The sequence below is a fragment of the Trachemys scripta genome, chromosome 4, assembly GCF_013100865.1.
Source record: "Trachemys scripta elegans isolate TJP31775 chromosome 4, CAS_Tse_1.0, whole genome shotgun sequence".
In the NCBI taxonomy this organism is placed as follows: domain Eukaryota; kingdom Metazoa; phylum Chordata; order Testudines; family Emydidae; genus Trachemys; species Trachemys scripta.
In genome coordinates this window covers 121195852-121217007 of record NC_048301.1, presented here as the reverse complement: position 1 = coordinate 121217007, position 21156 = coordinate 121195852, and positions in this window count along the sequence as shown.

The following is a 21156-nucleotide window of genomic DNA, read 5'->3' as shown; positions in this document are numbered from 1 at the left end:
GGAGGACCCCTGCAGAGACCCAGTGCAGTCCTGCCCCAGGAGCCGGACAGCTGGAAGGTAGCTCCTCTCGGTCGGGCCCAGGGGTCTGAGGGTCAGGGAGGGGGTCCCCAGGGATGCCGGGCTCAGGCTCTACGGCAGATGGAACAGCCACGGCAGCAGGAGGTGAACAATCTGCAACGGGGCCCCCACCCGGGAAGGAACTTGGTTGCCCCACGCCAACAAGGGATACCCCTGGTAACTCGGGTCCCGGCCGCGAGGCACCGGCCGTCGCCTGAACAGGCGCGGCGGCCGTCAGCGAGGTGTCACCCACAGCCGGGCAGGTCAAAGAGTCCAGGGGCTCCTCTGAGGCAGGAGCAGTGGTTAGGGAAGACTGAGAAAGGGGGGCTGAGGTGAGGTCGGCCAGATCGAGGCTTGCTGGCAGAGGGTCGTCCTCCCCCTGGGTGACCGGGGTCAGACCCAGGGCCTCGATCTCCTCATAGATAGAGGGCAGCTCACCTCCCACCACCCTGGGGTCATCCCCGCTAGCACCCGAGGCGACGCTTGCCTCGAGCATCGCAGGGGGTATAGGTGGTAAGGGGGTTGGAGGGGCTGCAACGGGGGTCTCCGCGAGGAGGGACCGCGGAGAATGGATGGCGGCATCCTCCGGTGCTGCCACATCTTCCCCAGCCGGCAACGGTAGATGTAATGCACCCGTGGGCAAAGCGGAAGGGTCAGCAGCGGAGCCCCCCTTCCTGGTTTTCCGGGGGGCCTCCGCACCGGATGGCAGGAGCGGAAATCGAGCCTTCCGCTTGCCCCGCTTTCCCTATGCTAGGGTCCAGCCCTCCATGGCATTGTCTGCGGGCTGGGTGACAGGGATTGGGTCGGGGGGCAGAGATGACAGCTCGAGGACCTGAGGAGGTAACAACGGGGCAGCGGGGGGGGGGGTGGAATCCCCCTGGGGAGGGCCCTCTCCCGCGCCCGGCAATACCCCCACCGCACCCTCCTCTACAGGCCCCGCCACAATGCATGTAGCAGAGGCAGGGCTCTCCCGCTCATCTGGGCATGGTGGGGGAGGTACCCCTTGGGCCCGAGCGGGAGCAGTGGTGGTCCGAGAAGGAGGAGGGGTGGCTCCGGGTACGGGCAACTAGGGGCGCCAGCAATGGTGGGGCTGGCACTCTGCCGGGGCTCGGGGGTCCCGGACGCTCCTCCGTGCCAGGCCAAGGGGCAGTCCCTCTGGACATGCCCTATAGCCTGGCAGAGGTAGCACCAGGCCTCCCCCGTAGAATAGTGCACCCGGTAATGGGCCCCCTGATAGGGGACCAAGAAAGACCCCTCAAGCGCCACGCGCCGCCGGCGGCAGTTGGAGCTGCACATGCCGGCAGAACGAGAGGACATGGCGGAGGGCGGGGTCTTTGCAGCCCAGCGAGAGAGGGCTGACAATGGAAATTGGTTTCCCCAGGGTAGAAAGGGCGGGCAGCAAGGCGACATTGGGGAGGAAAGGAGGAACGGAGGTGGGGCCCACACGGACACCTAGGTCCTCTAGCGGCTCCAGTGGGATGAACACGCCCCCCACCGCCAGGCCCTTCTCCACCACCACTTGGGCGGCGGCCTCCGAGGCAAGGAAGAAGACAACCTTGCCATACATTTTGGAGGCCGCCACAAGGGCCGTGGGCCCCACCACCCTCGCCAACGCCCGCTCGTAGACCTCCACGTGCGGCGAGGCGGGCACCTGGAGGCAATGGATGCCATGCCTCCTAGTCAAGGTGGGGAAGGGGCCCCGGCCGCTACAGATGGAAACAGAGGTGGTGGATGGATGAGATGGCGTACCGGCAGGCGGGGGGGCCACCGCTACCTGGGCATACGCCCTGGGGGCTGGGGGAGGGGCACCCGCAGAGCTGGTGGAGGGAGCAGCGGGAAGGGACGCTGCGGCTGCTGGCGGGGCCGTGGCAGTGGGGGCAGCCCCTGCCATGGAGGGCCCAGTCTTCCTAGTGGGGCTCTTTCCCTTTTTCTTGCCCTGGCCTTTCCTGCTGGCTGGGGCAGCTCCCCCAGAATCGGAGGGAGCGAGGGACATGGCAGCAGCGGAGGTCACCCCGTCGCCCGCCGCTGCCAATACCGCAGCGGGGGCGGTGGCAGGTGGTTTGGCAGCGGAGGTTGAGGAAGAGGCCAAGGGGGCAGGTGGGGGAGGGGTGGCGGGGCCTACTCGGGGGGGCTCGCCCGCCATGTTCCCCTCCATAATGAGCAGGGAGGGAGGGGAAAAACACACTGGAGAAAAAGGGGGGGCGGCTAAAGGGAAAGCAGGTCAACCACTCCTCCCCGCTAGGCTGCAGACGGGAGCAGGGCGCCGAAACGGGAGGAGATGGGGGGGTATCAAGGGCTTGGGGGGGGAGGGGACGGTCACCGACACCGGCTCCTCTAGCTGCACTAGGGGAGGGAAGGTCACAAGAACATCAGGAGGTGCAGTGATTAACCAAAATGTGATGGGGTGCACAAGCGCATGGGAGGGAGCATGGGCACACGAGGCAGGGGTCAATCAGGGCAAGGGGGGGCGCAAAGGAAAGGGAGCAACGAAGCTGGGAATGGGGCAGGGGAACCAAGGGGCTAACCGCAGGGCTGGGGTGGGACAACCAAACTAAACTGCAGAGGGAAAAGGGTGGGGCAGGCAAACAAACTGAAACTGGGGAGGGGCAAAAGGCTACAGAGGGCAAAGGGGGTAGGCAGCAAGGGGCAAAGCTGGGACGCCTGTCGTGAAGGGGAAGGGGTCAGTCCAGGGGGGTAGGTGCACCCACGAGTGCTTGCGTAAAGTCAACGTGCGGCTGCAGGCCCAAATGATGTCAACAGGGCGCGGCAGGCCAGGAGAGCAGCAGAGTCCCAGAGGCAGGAGCGGAGGCAGATGGTAAATGGGCTGTGGGGGTGGTGGGGAGGTTTTGGGGGGGGAGACACAGATGGACCAGGGGGCAGGCTCCACGCCACACCCTCTGTGTCCCCACTAACACAGTCTAGACCCCCACCACTAGAGCACAGTTTGAAAATTACTCAGTCCTGAATGGCCCCCTCCACAGTGGTCTCCAGAATCCTGTGCGCTCCCCCAACAGCCGATGATCTACGTAGCTCTCATCCTCCAGGCTCCAGCAGCTCCCCAGGACACACGCGGCAGCTCCAGCAACCCCAGCAGCCAGGCAGGAAAGACCCCAACAGGTGATGGTGAGGTCCTGGCTTCTCCCTCCAGAGATGGTGGGGGGAACCTGGCCGGCAAGGCCCCTCGCTCGGCAGCAGTAGTCCAGGGAGGGAACACTCTAGCCAGCAGCAGCCCAGTAAAGGAAAGGAGAAGGGAGAGCTCCAGCCAGCAGGGTAGCTAGAGAACACTGATCACTCCCTGTAGCAGAATAAGCACTCACTCCAGCCCAGAAGGGGTTGGAAAAGCCCTGCAGAGGGCTAGGACTGGGCAAGGGAGTAAAACATCCAGCTGATTGGGGGAACTGGCTGAAGCTGGGGCCACATCCCAAACTAAGCAACTGGGCCTTATAAGAAGGCCAGGGAAGCCAGAGGAGGTAGTCTCACTCTGACTGGAGAGGGAGACAGGTCTGGCCAGGGCCGGCTCTGGCTTTTTTGCCGCCCCAGGCAAAAAAGCCGCCGGCCGCCCCACCCCCCTGCGGGGCAGGAGGGCGGCCGGAGCCCTGGGAGGAGGGCGGCGAGCCCCGGCGGGGGCTCCGCTCTCCCCCGGTGGCCGGGGGGGAGGGTGCCAGGGGTGAGGGTGGCAGGCCCCGCTCTCCCCGGGGGCTGGAGCGCCGCGCCGCCCCCCTCCAGGTGCCGCCCCAAGCACAAGCTTGGTGGGCTGGTGCCTGGAGCCGGCCCTGGGTCTGGCTGTTGGGAAACTCACCCAGGGGACCTAGAGGGAGGTAGAGCTGGGAAGCCCTAGGCCAGCAACTCCCCAGGCTGCAGGGCCTAGTTCTAGGCCTTCTAGGTATTGGGCTGACAGAGGGGCAGCCGGAGAGTGGTAAAGGCGCCAGTCCAAACCCCTTGTTGTCTGTGATAATCGGCTGATAGACTGCAGACTGCCCCAGGACACGGGGGCTAAACAGAGACTGGCAGTACCTATGACTGAGGTGATGTGGGGATAGGGAGTGGGGGTTCCCTTGGGGTGGGGAAACCCAGTAAGACTATGGGGTACTGCAAGAGGCAGAACCCTGAGATAAGGGCACCGGGGTCCTGGGAGGAACATGGGAGGCCAACGGCAAGCAGATCATCGGCCAGCAGAGGGCGCTCCTGGGTTGAAGCGCTAATTCCCGATGACGACCAGCAGGAGGCGCCGCAGAGGTGAGTCTGCGCTGTGCTACAGGTCCGTTTTGCATGGGAACAAAATCAAGTTCCAAAACCTCGAAATTGTTTGTGAAATGGAATTCCTTGTTTTCCATCCAGCTTTAGAGGCCAGATATCCCATGATCACCTACAGTGGGCTACCATGTACAGTGAGTATCAGGTCTGGCAGAACAGGAACTAGTGGCACTATATGCACAAGGCCATCCTCTGAGCAGAAGATGAGTTACCCAACATAACCCTCTGGGGCCTGTCAGTGCCAAAAAGAAGGGTGACTAAATCCCACTGTCCACAGCCAGCTCAACAGTGTTGTCAGAAACAACAAGGAGTCTGGTGGCACCTTAAAGACTAACAGATTTATTTGGGCATAAGCTTTCGTGAGTAAAAACCTCACTTCTTCGGATGCATAGAGTGAAAGTTACAGATGCAGGCATTATATACTGACACATGGAGAGCAGCTCTCCATGTGTCAGTATATAATGCCTGCATCTGTAACTTTCACTCTATGCATCCGAAGAAGTGAGGTTTTTACTCACGAAAGCTTATGCCCAAATAAATCTGTTAGTCTTTAAGGTGCCACCAGACTCCTTGTTGTTTTTGTAGATACAGACTAACACGGCTACCCCCTGATACTTGAGTGTTGTCAGAGACAGCTGATTGAGAGCCAGAATGGACACTTGGTCTCTGTCTCTCACCAACAGGATATCATTAAACAAGGAGATCAGGACTATTTCAGTACCATGGCCAGATCTGAAATCACAGTTCCAGGGGTACAAGGACTCCAGGTCTGTTTCGCCACAACAAATGTGGAGCCAACCCTCCTCTTGCAGGAGCTCCCGATATAGATCCTGCTTTGGGATGGATGGGGGTGGGGAAGGGCAGAGGAGGGGTTTTGTTGAAGAGGTGTAGCCAGAGTGGGAGGTTCCTAAACCCTAGTTGTTCTCCAGCTGCTGCAAAACCCATAGTGGCTATGGCAACAAGATACAATTTAGGGCGAACTGGAAGCCCCAGGATAAAGGAGACACAATGTGAAGTCACTACGGTAGATTCTACACTGGAATAGGGATGGATTGAAGCTGGGGATCTCACTGTTGAGGGCATTATGGAGCTGGACGGGAACAGATTTCCCATTCCATGAGAATTTTTGACATTATGACATTATGAAAAATGTTCCTGTCCTGAGTCAGGACAAAAAGTTGAAATCTCAAAAATTTTCTGGAACCAAAAATCCTCCCCCACCCCCGAAGGTTCAAATTGGGCCAATCAAAATGGTTTTTCTGAAAGCGTTCCTTTTGATTTAGATCCTTTTTTCTTTTTCTTACTATCAATTCACTTAAATTTCAAAACAAAAAGAATTTGCCCCCCAAAATGTATAGTTTGAAAATGTCAAAATAGGCTGTTTCACCAATTTCTAAACTTTCTTTTTTCAAACTGTATTGAAAACTGGGAAATTCATCAAAACGGAACCCTTCCCACAAATGATTTGGGTTTTGAGAAGCCAGCGTTTTCCGATGAAATAACATTTTGTCAAAAGATTCCCGAAGAGCTCTAAGTGTTTGCTCCAAGAGAGGATGTCCTGACAATCCCTCAATTCGGAAACTTCCCTTTCCCCCACCGGTCTATTGTACAGTTGGGGAAAGGACAGAGCAGGTGAGTTGAGCTCACAAGAAGTGAGTCCAGGCTCCATGGCCAACTGCCAGTTGGGGGCCAACTGCCAGTGAGTTGGCTCCACCCAAAACAAGTATGGGGGCAAAGTCTCTGTGACTTTTAGCTCCAAGGAAAAGATTTCCCCGGTCTTTACCACCTCACAGCTTACTTGACTTGCTACAGGTGCTGTCTGAGATAGTTGAAGGATGCCCTGCATTGCCCAAGATATGGGACTGCTCTCAATTGTCCTGCTGCTCTTGGTAGTTTGGCAGACTTGGGATCTCCCACTTCCTACAGACAATCAATCACAGTTCTGTAGAGTATTTGGGACTGTATATCTCAGTTTTGTTTTTCCCAGTGTGGACTCCAAGTAGCTACTGGATTGTGTGATATGCCCCTTTTCTTTATGCTGAAGCATCCATCTCTGTTCTCTCATTGGCCAGTAGGGTGTCATACAAAGACACCAAAAACACGCTAGTCCAGATAGTGAATGGATTTAAGGAGATGTGCACAAAAACCTGCACATCCACTATCCTAGTATCTCTGCTCCACCACACTCCTCTCTGTGTCTCTGTTTCCCTTCTCTTGTCTCCCCCCTTCAGCTATACCTGTCAGATTTTCCACCCGTCATGGGCCACCAGCTTCGTGATGGGCAAGAACAGCTTTGCCCTGATGTCGACTGTGAAAGCAACGAGCCTCCAGCTTCTTTGGAGACGGGAATGATCTTGCATGGGATAAAGAGAAGCAGGGGAAAGCAGTGGTAACAAATGCAGAAACTCAGGGCAGGGAGGCAGAAGTTCCATGCAGTGAGGCAGGCGGGATGAGGCCAGGGAGCCTGCAAAGTGGTTGCAAAGGAGAATATGTGACAGACTTTGGGGAATCAGAGCTGCTGGAAGGGGACCCCAGCAGCAAACGTGTCACCGATGGCATGTGTTTGGCCTGGTATGATCTCTTTGGAACGTCCAGCTACACTGTAGTATCTGGTGTATGGTATGTGCATTTCAGTGTCAACATTTGTGTGTGTGTTGGGGTGGGCTGTCTGCCTGTTAGTTTGTGCTGAGCTGTCACATCTGCATGGGTGTTTGTTGTTGTCAGGCTGTTACAATTGCATGAATGTTTGTCTGGCTTTCATGTCGGTGTGTGGGCCTGTTATGAGGTGTCATGTCGGCATGTGGTTTTGTTGCGTCTGCATATGAATTTGTATTGGGGTGTTGAGTGTGCATGTGGATTTAAGGAGGGATGTTGTACTGGTTGTTGGGTATGTGAATATGCATGTACTGGAGTGTCATCAAGCCTGTTAGTTTGCTGTTGTGCATGCATATAGCTTTGTGTTGGTTAGTTGTGTGTGCCTATATTTTTTGTTTCTGGCTGTTAAATCTGCCTGGGAGGTTGTGACAGAGTGTCACCTCTGCATGTGTTTGTACTGGGCCATTGTGTCTGTGGCTGGGTTTCTGTCTTTATGCATCCCTGTCAGGTGTCATATCTGGCTGGGGTAGGGTTGCCAATCCTCCACGATTGTCTTGGAATCTCCAGGCATTTAAGATTAATCTGTAATTAAAGATTGTCATGTGAGGAAACCTTCAGGAATACATCTAACCAAAATTGGCAACCCTAATGTGGGTGTGTACTGGAGCACTGTGTGCATGGGGGTGCCCTGTGTGTCGGGGGGTCTGGTCTGTATTTACCTTTGTGATGGGGGTGTTGTCTGTGCGTGGGTTGGTGTCTTTCTGTGGGTTGGGGCTGGGGTGTTGTTTTTGTGCATGTGTGGGCTGTGTGTTTGTGTGGGCCTGGTCCCTTTAGATCAACTTTAGATCAACCTAGCTATATTGAAAAATTCACACCCCGATCAATATAGTTAAGCCAACGTAACCCCCAGTGTAGATGTGAGTAGGTCAACAGAAGTATTCTTTCGTCAATTTAGCTGCTGCTGCTCAAAGATGTAGATTCCTACAGGGATACAAAAACTCCTTCCTTCAATATAGGAAGCGTCTACACACTGTGTTACAGTGGGACAGCTGTAGCACCATAGCTGTACTCTGTAATGCCTGTAGTGTAGACATAGCCTGTGTGGGGTGCTGTATTAGCAGCCTGGTGTGGAAGGTTTGCTGAGGTGGAGGAGAGGCACAAGAATCCAGCCCAGCTGTTACAAATAGGTGGCCTGCTGTCTTAGGGGTCTGACTCTTGCTTACTGTGCCAAAGGGCTAGGTGCTGAGACCTCAGTGATGGAAGAGGGAATTATGGGTCTTCTCTTATTTGTATATAGAACCTCCACCCTAGCGCGCACACAGGTTCTGGGCTCCATGCAAGAGCCCTTGGGTACAGCCTGAGATACAAGACAGACAAATTGCTCCCGCTCCCCCACCCCCTTCTGGCCTTAACTTCGGTGAAGTTTTCAAATCTGTGAGGAGCCCAGTGGAAAAGCATTTAGAGAGAGGGCCTCTCCCCCATGTCTCAGGCACAGAATGCCCCACTCCATCCAGGCCGAGGCAGAGGGACCAGTCCTGTCCGCTCCCTACTGCACCTGAGCCAGATGCCGCATGATCATGGGCCTCTCTGGCATCACAGGGTTACCACCTTGCAAATGGACATCCCAGAGCCTCATCTTGTCCTGTTCCAGGAGATGCAGCCTGTGGGTGGGCTGTGTGTTTGCTGCCTGCCCCAGTTCAGTCCCTAGCCACGATGAGGGGTGAGCTGGGCTTCCCCTCATCACCCAGGAGCAGACTGCTGAATTTGGAAATCTGTGCCAGCTCCAGGTAGCCTACATGGACAAGTGTTACCTGGACTTTCCAAAGCCCCCCACACCAAGCCTGGGAAGTCCCACAGGCAAGCATGGACCCTCAATTGCCCTAATGTTGGGAGCCCCGGGTCTCGAACACCAGTCCACTGAAGAGCCTGCGTGTTCCAACCTGCCACCCAGGGACCTGCTAGTAGCCACCCGAACTCAAAGCTCAGCTTTGGCAGAAGACATCCGCCCTGGGATCTGATTAGCAAAACTCCAAGGGCCCTTATTTGGCCCCTGCTTCTATTTAAGCCAGGCAGAGGTATAGGGAGTTGCCTGTGTCACTGGGGCTTCCCTGTCTTAGGATTGTCTTACGGGCACTAGCTGCTTTTGCCGCTTGACTCTGACATCCTGGTGTCCAGACCCAGCCTGCACCTGGACCCGGGCTCCCGGTCTGTTCTCCCCTGCTGGGGATGGGACTCCCGTTTTCCTGGGGCCCATTGGCTACTCTGCCATTGCTCCTAACCAGGGCCGGATTTACACCTTACGTGCCCCTAGGCACAGCATCTTCACCTCCCCCCCCCCGCCTACAGCTGACCTTTGTATTGCACACAGTTTGAGAGAGGTCAGGCGCCCCTAGAACGCCGGTGCCTACTGTGTCTAATTGGAAATCCGGCTCTGCCCCTAATAGAGCCATAGAAATGTAGGGCTGGAAGGGACTTCGAGAGGTCACCCAGTCCAGCCCCCGTGCTCAGCTCTTAAAGGCCCTGCCCTAGTCCCCGGAGCTCCCAACACTCTTGGTTCAGGTGAGACCATCCTGGGTTCTGCATTCCCAGTCCATGTTTCCCGAGGCAGATGCAGCCATGTCATGCTCAGAGCACAGCGGCTTGTCCTCTGGTTACTCAGCAGCACCGGCTCCCCACTGACTGCTTCTCTGCAACGCTCCGCAGGAGGCTGCGATTGAAGCTGCCAGGCAGTGGGAGCAGAGAGTGGGCTCCAGATCCCGTGCTGCGCCTGGCTGAACAGCAGCTGTCAGTCCCTGGGGAGAACTGGGAAGGGGAGGAGGAGAGAACGCAGAAGAGCTGCAGAGGGAGCCCCTTCGGCTTTGAAAGGGAGGATCTAATGTACATTCTGGGTGGCTTTTCAAATCTGAAGTTCCACTGAATACACACCTGGGACCGCCTGGCAGTTCCCCGGCCTGTCACAAATTGCAAGAATTGTCCCTGCTACCAATGTGCCCTTCTGGGTTCCGGCAGTGATCACGCACACAGAGCTAGAAGCGTGCAAGCCGCAGGAGTTGTGGCCCCCACTCTGTGCACTGCTTGTCAGTCTGTTGTTTTGAATCAGTGGATTCCACCATGTGTGATGCTCCAGTGCCACCTGATGGGCCATTGGATGAATAGCAATAGGGAATCCATCTGTGGGAGTTCCCTGTAGGAATCCATTTCCTCTGCAGTGCAGGCCAGGCCCCCTTACAGCAAGGAGGCTGCATAGCTGAAAAGATTGGCTGGGAGAGGATGCAGGGTGGTGTGATCATGGGTCCGGACTGGCATGCGAGAAATTGGTTTCAGTTCCCAGCCTGGTCATAGACTCACAGTGACTTTGGGTACAATGGGAATAATAATCCTGCCTTTGTCCGCCTTGTGAAGAACCAAGTTCTTTGGGACAGGGCGTGTCTCTTGCTACACGTGCAGCACCTAGCACAATGGGGCCCTGATCTTAGGTGAGGCCTCTAGGTGCTGCCTTACGTGCAATAAAGTGCATTGTGAGGCCACTTGTGCAAAGGCCTAAGACTGTTAGACCAAGTTCCTCTAGTGGGGTGCTGGAACGAGGAGTGCTGGAGGTGCAGCAGCACCCCCTGGCTTGAAGTAATAACCAAATACATGGTTTCTATAATATACAGTGTTTATAGTTTTGTTCACTGGCTTGCGGTACTCCTACTACAGAAAATGTTCCAATGCCCCTGTACTCCAGCCATCCACCAAGTGATCCAATAGCCGACTCCCTCTGCGTAGGTCCTTATACTGTTAATGCACAACCTGCAGTGATTTATTGCGGTTTTATGTCTCCATCTCCTCGTGCTGGGGAGATTTCCGTCATGTGTCCTTCCACTAGGAAAAGTAGTTCATATTGAAAGGGGAAGTTTAAAAAAAAACGGGTATAAATGTCCTGTGAAAGTAGCTCTGATTTTATTTATTATAACACTTTTCTTTCTTGGCATCAACATGAAAAACAGCTGCTCAACGTGCGGCAACAGAATGTTTGGAAGCATTAGGAAAGGGATAGATAATAAAACAGAAAATATCATATTGCCGCTATATAAATCTATGGTGTGCTCACCTCTCGAATACTGCATGCAGTTCTGGTCGCCCCATCTCAAAAAAAGGATATATTAGCATTGGAAAAAGTACAGAGAAGGGCACCAAAAGTGATTGAGGGTCTGGAACAGCTTCCATATGAGTAGAGATTAAAAAAGATTGTGTCTGTTTAGCTTGGAAAAGAGGCGACTAAGGGGTGACATGATAGAGGTCTGTGAAATGATGACTGGTGTGGAGAAAGTGAATGAGGAAGTGTTATTTACCCCTTCACATAGCACAAGAACCAGCGGTCACCCAGTGAAATTAATAGGCAGCAGGTTTAAAACAAACAAAAGGAAGCATTTCTTCACACAACACACAGTCAACCTGTGGAACTCTTTCCCAGGGGATGTTGTGAAGGTCAAAACTGTAACTGGTTAAAAAAAGAATTAGATAAGTTATGGAGGACAGGTCCATCAATGGATATTAGCCACAATGGTCAGCAATGCAATCCCATGCTCTGGGTGTCCTTAAGCCTCTGAGTGCCAGATGCTGGGACTGGACAACAGGGGATGGATCACTTACTGATTCCCCTGTTCTGTTCATTCTCTTTGCAGTATCTGGCATTGGCCACTGTAGGAAGACCAGATACTGGGCTAAATAGATTGATCTGACCCAGTATGGCCGTTCTTATGTTCCCTTATTTCAGGACTCTGGACGTCTGGGACCCCTTCCACCTTCTCCCATCCCCTTCCTCACCACCATGAGCATAGCTGACTTTAGATGCAGCTTCTGGCCCAGGGTCCAATTTTCTACTGAAAACACTGAGCTTGAGTAGTAATAATGCCTAGCTGTCATGTCACTTCCCTTCTTAACCCAGAGAATCATAGCTACAACTCCAAAGCAGCTCGCGAGCCGAGGCCTGTTTCAGCAGTAGATCTCAAAGTGCTTTCCAAAGGAGGTCAGTATCATTACCCCCATTTTACAGATGGGTGTTGCATTAAAAGTCATAATTGGTACATTCCTGCTATGGGAAAATGTAAGAAAGAATGATTCCAGAGTAGACCCCGGCTTCGGCCTGACCATTAGAAAGAAATATGTCTTTCAGCCAGCCTGCTGCGGCTGTGCTAATTGAAACAGGCCTGTCCGTGTACAAGGTCTGTGTTAATTGTAGAGGAACATCCCGAGACAAGAACTCTGTTCTAAAGTGATAAGATAGCAACAGCTGTCCTTAATGGCTACAACTCTGTTTTCCGAAACTCAGGAATAAGATTTGTTAACCCACCCACTTCTTGCATTCTTATCTTGCTTGTTTTCTTCTCATATGTAACAAGTGGTTTGAATGGGCTTATTGAAGTCTGTCAGGCCCCACTGATTTTTAGAATGGTTATGTTAAAGGATGGACAGGTAATAAAATGTAGATGTGATAGGAAGTATGTTAAGTGAAATAGACGAAATAGCAGATTTATGTTTGGATGGATAATAAAATGATGAAGATCCAGCCTTAGAATTATAACCCCGGGTCCGTTTGGCCAAAGAACGCGCTGGGTGAGAGTCCAATAACCCGGAGGGCACACCGGACTCCACCCACAATTGCCCCAAAGACGGGGAGAGGGGCAAAGAACAAAATAGCAACAAGCCGTCATTGCTGTGCCATCTGTGTGATTGACTATCACTTCAGGTGTGAGAAAAGTGATTGATTATCACTTCAAAGATGAGAACAGCATGATGAAGCAAACCCTATAGATTTGTATGAGGATGAATCCCTATAAAAACAGAATTCTTTGAGGGTGTCAACAAGAGTGTGGACAAGGGTGATCCAGTGGATATAGTGTATTTGTACTTTCAGAAGACCTTTGCAAGGTCCCTTACCAAAGGCTCTTAAACAACATAGAGAGTCAGCGGGTAAGAGGGAAAGTCCTCTGATGGATCAGAAACTGGTCAAAAAGACAGGAAACAAAGGCTACAAATAGTCAGTTTTCACAGTGGAGAGAGGCAAATAGCGAGGTCCCTCAGGGATCTGTACTGGGACCAGTGTTCCACATATTCAGTGATCTGAAACGAAGACTAAACAATGAGGTGGCAAAGTTTTCAGATGATATATGACTCAAGATAGTTAAGTTCAAAGCGGTCTGTGAAGCGTTACAAAGGGATCTCACAACACGGCAGATGAAATTCAATGTTGATCAATGTAAAGTAATGCACATTGGAAAACTATCCAAACTATACATATAAAATGATGGGGTCTAAATTAGCTGTTACTACTGAAGAAAGTGATCTTGGAGGCATTCTGGATAGTTCCTTGAAAACATCTTCTCAGTGTGCAACTGTAGTTAAAAAAGCTAACAATGTTGGGAATCATTAGGAAAGGGATAGATAATTAAAAAGGACATATCATAATGCCACTATATAAATCCATGGTACATCCACACCCTGGATACTGCATGCATTTCTAGTAACCACATCTCAAAAATATATTAGAATGGGGGGCGGGGTGGGAAACAGAGAAGGGCAACAAAAATGATTAGGAGCATGGAACAGCTTCCATATGAGGAGATATTATATAAAAAAACCCCAAAAAACCTATTCAGTGTGGAAAAGAGATGGCTAAGGGGGGGATATGATATAGATCTATAAAATCATGAATGATGTGGAGAAAGTGAATAAAGAAGAGTCATTTACCTCTTCACATAACACAGGAACCAGGGGTCACGCAATGAAATTAATAGGCAGCAGATTTAACACAATCAAAAGGAACCACTATTTCACACAACACAGTCAGCCTGTGGAACTAATTACTGGGGATGTGTGAAGACCAGAAGTATAACTGAGCTTAAAAAAGAATTAAATAAGTTTATGGAAGATATGTCCATCAAGAGCTATTAGCCAAGACAGTCAGTGACCCAACCCCATGCTCTTAGTGTTCCTAAACCTTTGACTGCCAAATGCTGGGACTGGAGAACAGGGGATGAATCACTCATTAATTGCCCTGTTCTGTTCAGTACCTCTGAAGCATGTGGAACTGGCCGCTTTTGGAAGACAGGATACTGGGTTAGATGGATCATTGGTCTGATCCAGTATGGCTGTTCTTATGTTCTTCTGACTGTTGAAAGACCAAGATCACACGCTTCCCTACAGAGGTCCCTAGTCTGCAAGCAGGACCAGGAAAACCACTGTGTATTTAAAGTGCTAACATATAATTTAAACAGTTTTCAGTACATACAGAGGGAACTCTCAGGCTCATGTACTGCACTATTCTGTGAGCAAGCGGTAAGATCAGCTTTCCCCACAGCATCATCTCCGCTGTCCCCCTGTCCCATGGAGAGCTCAGTACCTGCAAGTGCAGAGAGGGTGGGGAAAGAGCAGGGATGTTCATCTTCTGTAACTATGCTCCTTCCACTCAGTGGAATGCCCCCATCCTTTCCTGGTAAGGGGAATTCTGGGGAAGGGGAATTCTGGGGGATAGCATGTAACTACCCTGTCCAGGAAACAAATGTGGGGTGAGGCAGCCACAAAGCATTCTTGCCAGCAAGTTAAAGAAGTATGGATTGGATGAATGGACTATAAGGTGTCTAGAAAGTTGGCTAGATTGTTGGGCTCAACAGATAGTGATCAACGACTTGATGTCTAGCTGACAGCTGGCATCAAACGGAGTACCTCAGGGGTCAGTTTTGTTCAACATCTTTAACAACGATCTGGATGATGGGATGAATTGCACCCTCAGCAAGTTCACAGATGATACTAAGCTGGGGGGAGAGGTTGATATTCTGGAGGGTAGGGATAGGGTCCAGAATGACTTAGACATATTGGAAGATTGGGCCAAAAGAAATCTGATGAGCCTCAACAAGGACAAGTGCAGAGTCCTGCACTTAAGAAGGAAGAATCCCATGCACTGCTACAGGCTGGGGACCGACTGGCTAAGCAGCAGTTCTGCAGAAAAGGACCTGCGGATTACAGTGGATGAAAAGATGGATATGAGTCAGCAGTGTGCTCTTGTTGCCAAGAAGGCCAATGGCATATTGGGCTGTATTAGTAGGAGCGTTGCCAGCAGATTGAAGGAAGGGATTATTCCCCTCTATTCAGCACTGGTGAGGCCACACCTGGAGTGTTGTGCTCAGTTTTGGTTCCTGTAAGGGTGTGGACTCACCCCTGCGACACCTCCTGTTGGTCATCCTTGGGAATTAGCTCATTTTCCAGCCAGAAGCGCCCTCTGCAGGCCGGTGATCTGCCTTACTGCTGGCCCTGTGTCCCTCCCAGGACCCCTGTGCCCCTTTCTCTGGGGTGCTGCCCCCTTGGCAGTAACCCCTCAGTCTCAGGGTCTCCCCACCCAGGTGAACCCCCACCCACTATCCCCACTTCGCCTCAGTCTTGGCTATTGCCAGTCCTCCTCTAGCCCCCATTCACTGGGGCAGACTGCAGTGTATAAACCACTCATCACAGGCAAAGGGATTTGGAGTGAGGGGGGATTTGATAACAGCCTTCAACTACCTGAAGGTGGGTTCCAAAGAGGATGGAGCTAGGCTGTTCTCAGTGGTGGCAGATGACAAAACAAGGAGCAATGGTCTCAAGTTGCAGTGGGGGAGGTTTAGGTTGGATATTAGGAAACGCTATTTCACTAGGAGGGTGGTGAAGCACTGGAATGGGTTACCTAGGGAGGTGTTGGAATCTCCATCCTGAGAGGTTTTTAAGGCCCAGCTTGACAAAGCCCTGGCTGGGATGATTTAGTTGGGGATTGGTCCTGCTTTGAGCAGGGGGTGGGACTAGATGACCTCCTGAGGTCCCTTCCAACCCTGATATTCTATGATTCTATCAGGGATGACCATGGCTGGAGATGGGACACTGGAATGGGAGGACCAGAGCTCTGAGGCAGCACTGAGCATTCTCTCTTTCAGGTGCTTGGCAGGCTGATTCTTGCTCACGTGCTCAGGGTATAACTGATCGCCATATGTGAGGTTAGGAAAGAATCTTCTCCCAGGACAGACTGGGAATGGCCTTGGGGGTTTTAATGCTTTCCTCTGCTGCATGGGGTGTGGGTCACTTGCTAGTATTATCTGGGTATATACCAATCATTTCCCTGTCATTGCAGGGGTCTTAAGCACTGGTGCACCTCAGTCCCTCCTATTCTTTACCTGTGGCATGTAATACTCTAGACTGCTGTAGGCCTCATTTACTTTGGTGTAATGTCAGTTGCTGGGTTTAGAGTGCTGGTGCTGGGTGGTGGCCTGTGATGCACAGGAGGTCAGATGAGATGATCTGGTGGTCCCTTCCAGGCTTAAACTCTGTCTGAAGAAAAGTTATCTGGTCATTAATTCACTGGCATCCAAGTTGTGGTCTGTGGAGCATGGTCCACAGAGATCTGCCTGGTAGTATGATGTTGTCCCCTCCTCCTCCTATTTCGAGGTGTCACGGCTATCCCTTGCCAAGAAGAGCCCAGAGGTTTGTAAGATCAGCTGGAAAAAAGGAGAAGGAACCATCTTGGCTATCTTTACCGGGGCCTGTTCCTTAATAGGAGGAGGAGGAGGAAAGGAAACAGACACTGAGAATGCAGCTGCCAGGCACAGGTGGGAAAATTATGTCCTGGGAAGAATGGGAGAAAAGAAGGGTGTGATGCATCCTGGTGGTATGTCAAGAGGGAAAGGTTGCTTTGTGGTAAGGAAGTACTGTGCAATAGCAGAAGAGAAGGGGGACTGGACGTGGGATCCCCCTAGACCTCTCTGCTCAGGAGGGCAGCCAGCTGTCCAGGAGCAGCTCAGGGAGCCAGGAGGAGAAAGCACTTGCAGATCTCTCCTGTGGTTCGTCAGGCAGGACTCTGAGGGGGGAGGGATAGCTCAGTGGTTTGAGCATTGGCCTGCTCAACTCAGGGTTGTAAGTTCAATTCTTGAGGGGACCATTTAGGGATCTGGGGCAAAAATCTGTCTGGGTCCTGCTTTGAGCAAGGGGTTGGACTAGATGACCTCCAGAGGTCCCTTCCAACCCTGATATTCTATGAATCCCCACACTGCAAACCACAGATTTGCTCAGCAGGGAGGATAGGTGAGACAGCTAGAAATGAGCTTAGCATGAATGAGATACAGGCCTTTTCCTCTTGTTTGCCCTGCATCCCACAAACCTGGTAAGGCTCAACGACCCTTTGGAAAAGCATTTTCATTGGCAAAAAATCTTTAATTTCCCCACTGACAAGTCTCCTGACTAGCAAGTTCACAAAGAACTGCTTAGCTGCAAAGAAAAGACCTAGAGTCTTACTCCTTTTTTAAAAAGAACCCTGAGCTTCCCAGCACTGGTCCCCTTACACTGATCTTACTGGAGCTGATGTTCCCTTACAAAAGAAAATGTTAACACTTTTTGTAATTTCACGTTATTTGGGTGCCAGGCACCAGATCTCAGCTTGGGGAGTTGGTCAAAGTTGATCTTATCTCAATACCCTCTGGTTTTGGGGGAGGAATTCTTTGGCTACAAACTGTCAAAAAAAATCTAGGTTGTCATAACTCAGAAATCCTTTGTGTGATTTATTTCAATTTTTTTCCAGAAATATTCTGCATTGAATCCACAGCTAACACACAAGATTTGAGGACACTTCCCATCAGTGGTGGTGGTGTTTTGTTTTGTAAGGATTGGGAGAAAATCAGTCTTATAATGAAAATGTAGCTGTCACTCCATAATCAATCATGAGGCACTCTTTAATTTTGCAGGCAGTCTGATAAAACCTGGGTGAACTGTTTGTTTGAACAAATCATTTTACGTCAGAAGAAACAAAGTTAGAAGGTCCCATTTCAGGATGATGAATTCTCTCCCTTCACTGGCTGTAATCTGGAGTAAAAGTAATAAATAAGAAGCATTTTTGAATTGTTTTTTATTTATTTAACTTACCAATTTTCCTATAATTTGGCAGCTTCTTTTTACCTGTTTCCTCTTCCCCTTATTTTGAGAGGCCTGCAGCAACTGGGCCAAACCATGAAGATGGTTGATGGCACCAAATCTCTTCTGCTTCCCCTTGTAATTGGAACAATTTCCCACTGATGGGATGGGTAAGAGGAAGCATTTACAGTGGTTCTATTGACTTCCAGGATTTTCCACGCTACCTGCTGACATTTGCTCACTTTCTCCTAAACTGCACCCATGGAGAAAAAAAATTTATGCTGGCGGTTTGTGACTTTGGGGGCTGCTTCCAATGGTTTCTGAGAGCTCAGGTATGCATTAAGGTGAACGCAATTATCTTCCTGCCTGTGGGGATGGAAATTAATTGTGCTCAGAAGTATTTTCATTTGAAATGACTACAATTGAGTGGAAATTTATCCCCTTCCCTAGGAACCTAGGACTGGAAGTGACCTCTTGTGTCATTGAGTCCTGTCCCTGGCTAAGACAGCCAAGCCTGGAATATAATAACTTTCATAAACTTATCAAGCCTTATTGCTTCCCTTTATCACCCTTTCAAAAGCCAAATGTCTACCTGCATAGAAGTGAATCAAATTAATGCATTTCTCATACTTCGTATGCGGTATAGCGGGCTAGTGGTGAGAACACAAATGTGGGCCCAAGGAATATTCGAGGGCTAATCTTGGCTCTGACACGAACTCTTGCTGTAGTTTCAGGAAGAGCCTTAGTAATACCCGCATCATACATCCGTCTATCTAGTTCTTCACCCCTAGGTCTCCAAGCACTTTGTAGAGGAAGTCAGGACCGTTATCCTCATTTTACAGATTGGGAAACCGAGGCCCAGACCCGTGAAATGACTTGCCCAAAGCAGAAGAGCCAGGAACAGATGCCAAGCCAGTGCACTGCCTGCTACATTGCCCTGTCTTGAAAGATGGACTGGATGATCACAGCGATTCCTTCAGGCTTTCTAATCTTTGTGTCTATGAAAATGGGGAGCAATGATACCTGCATGACAGATGTTGTGAGGTGTAACTAGTCCAGATAAAGTAATTTGGAGAGGTTAATGTGTTGTCTGGTGCTTGTGTGAACACCACTGCCCTTTATTGGGTAAAGTATGTCAGTGTGACCCTGGGAGACTCTCAGTGCCATCTGGCAGAGGGCCCACCATACCATAGCTCACATCAGGCCTGACACACTCATTATCCCCCACACACTGCTGGCATAATATGTATCTAGCAGGTCTCACATAAGGTATCATATGTGGCCTGGTGGCACGCGGGGCCTGAAAATCATTGTGTGATATGTATGAGGGTTGTGTACAAAGAGTTATGTAAGTGTGCTGGAAATATGTTCTTAAAATGTGTTTGGCAGGTGGTGCTCACACCAAGCCTGAGAGAGCCTCTACAAAGGAATTTGCTCGTTTGACTGGCTTGATTGCAGGCAGAGGACAATGGCAGTATGTTCCCATATAAGGTAAACAAAGCCATCAAGTTAACCAGCAGAAGCAGGAGCTTAGTGAGCTCACAGGGACAAAGTCCACACCTCAGGGCTCCTTTCTGGCTCTTGAGGCAGAGACAATGGACTTTGGGTAATCCAAGGGGAGCATGAAGACATTTTAGTTATCCAGAACTTAGGGTCAGCACCCTGGAGAACAGCGCCCTGTGAGCCTGTGAAAGTTGAATCCTCTTGGCCTAAAGGGCAGGAGCTGCTGATAACTTGCTGTAAATCAGAATTTGTTGCAGGCAAAGATGTAACTTGCTAGAATTAAGTTTTAATCACTAGAAAGCATGCTTGTACCTGTGCCTGTCTCTTTTTTTCCTTTCTTAGCATCACTTCAATCTCTATTGCTTGTTAATACATTTGTCTTGGTTTTACTATAAATCACCTCCATGCTGTTACATTGAAGTAAGGGTACGTCTTCACTACCTGCCGGATTGGCGGGTAGTAATTGATTTATCGGGGATTGATTTATCACGTCTCGTCTAGATGCGATAAATCGATCCCCAAACGCGCTCCCCGTCAACTCGGAACTCCACCAGAGCGAGAGGCAGAAACGGAGTTGACGGAGGAGCTGCGGCCGTCGATCCCACGCCGTGAGGACGCAAGGTAAATCGATCTAAGATACATCAACTTCAGCTACGCTATTCTTGTAGCTGAAGTTGCGTAGTTGCGTATCTTAGATTGATTTCCCCCCCCCCCCCAGTGTAAACCAGCCCTAAGCGTGAGTCTTCAGCAAACCTAATAGGCTGATGTATACCCTGTCTCAGAGGAAGCAAACTTTATGTGAGTGTCTGTCACATTCTGGGATGCAATCCAGACCAGTGAGATGTGTCTCCTGCCTGACCTGTGACCCTGGATGCCTTACATGGTTTGCTGCTGTGTCTCACAGCATGCACACCAACAGCCAGCAGACAAGCATGCACTGAGTGCTGTGTGTTACACAACTCTGGGACAGCAACTCTGATTCCAGCACCCTGCTTGTTATACCCCAGCCACGCTCTGTATCCACCTGCCTTGGTTACTATTGGCCACTAACTCCAACATACTCCCAGTCCCGCAGTTTCCCAAAACCGTGTGCTCTGCAATGTCCAGCCCTTTCCTGGACCATACAGAGGGATGATAGGGTTCATTTGCTCCTTTAAAGAGTCAGTACCCAGCAGCTTGCCACGTTAACCGGAGTTAACAACCACTTTGATTCAAACACAGCACGGGTTTGGTTTAGATTAAACTAGAACAAGTTTGTTAACAATAGGATATAAGATAAGTGATGCCAAGTAAAAGAAATAAAGGTAGAGAGGTAGAGATGGTAAGAAGCAAATCAAAGAGGAAAACACGCATCTAAAAGTCTAAACTTAATCTAGCCGGATACAGCCTTTGTTTAAGATGGTTTATTTCACCAATCACCCTTTGTCCAGCATGGCTGACCCTCTCTCAGTGGGGACCTTCCATAGAAGTATAGAGCGCTGGTTCCTCTTGTCTTCCTAGGAGAAAGATCACTTGAGGTTCTTTGCCTCTCTCTTTTACAGTTCAGGGGACCATTAGCATGAATTCTTCTGAAGCTTATCCCCCAGAACAGAGTTCGCTCAAGCTGTGAGGAAGGAGACATGAAGTCTGGTGGGAAAGGGAGGTCCATGCTGGTTTCTTCCCATGTTGGTATTTGCTATAATGCAAATGAATCTGTTCTTGCCCTCTCTGCTGCAAATGAATGGCCACTTGCCATATGATAGCCAATTGACTTTGTTGGCACTTGACGAGAGGCTTTGACTTGTCCTATGTCTGGGCAAAATCTGTTTATCCAGCCCCCAGACTTGTCTGGCAAACACATTT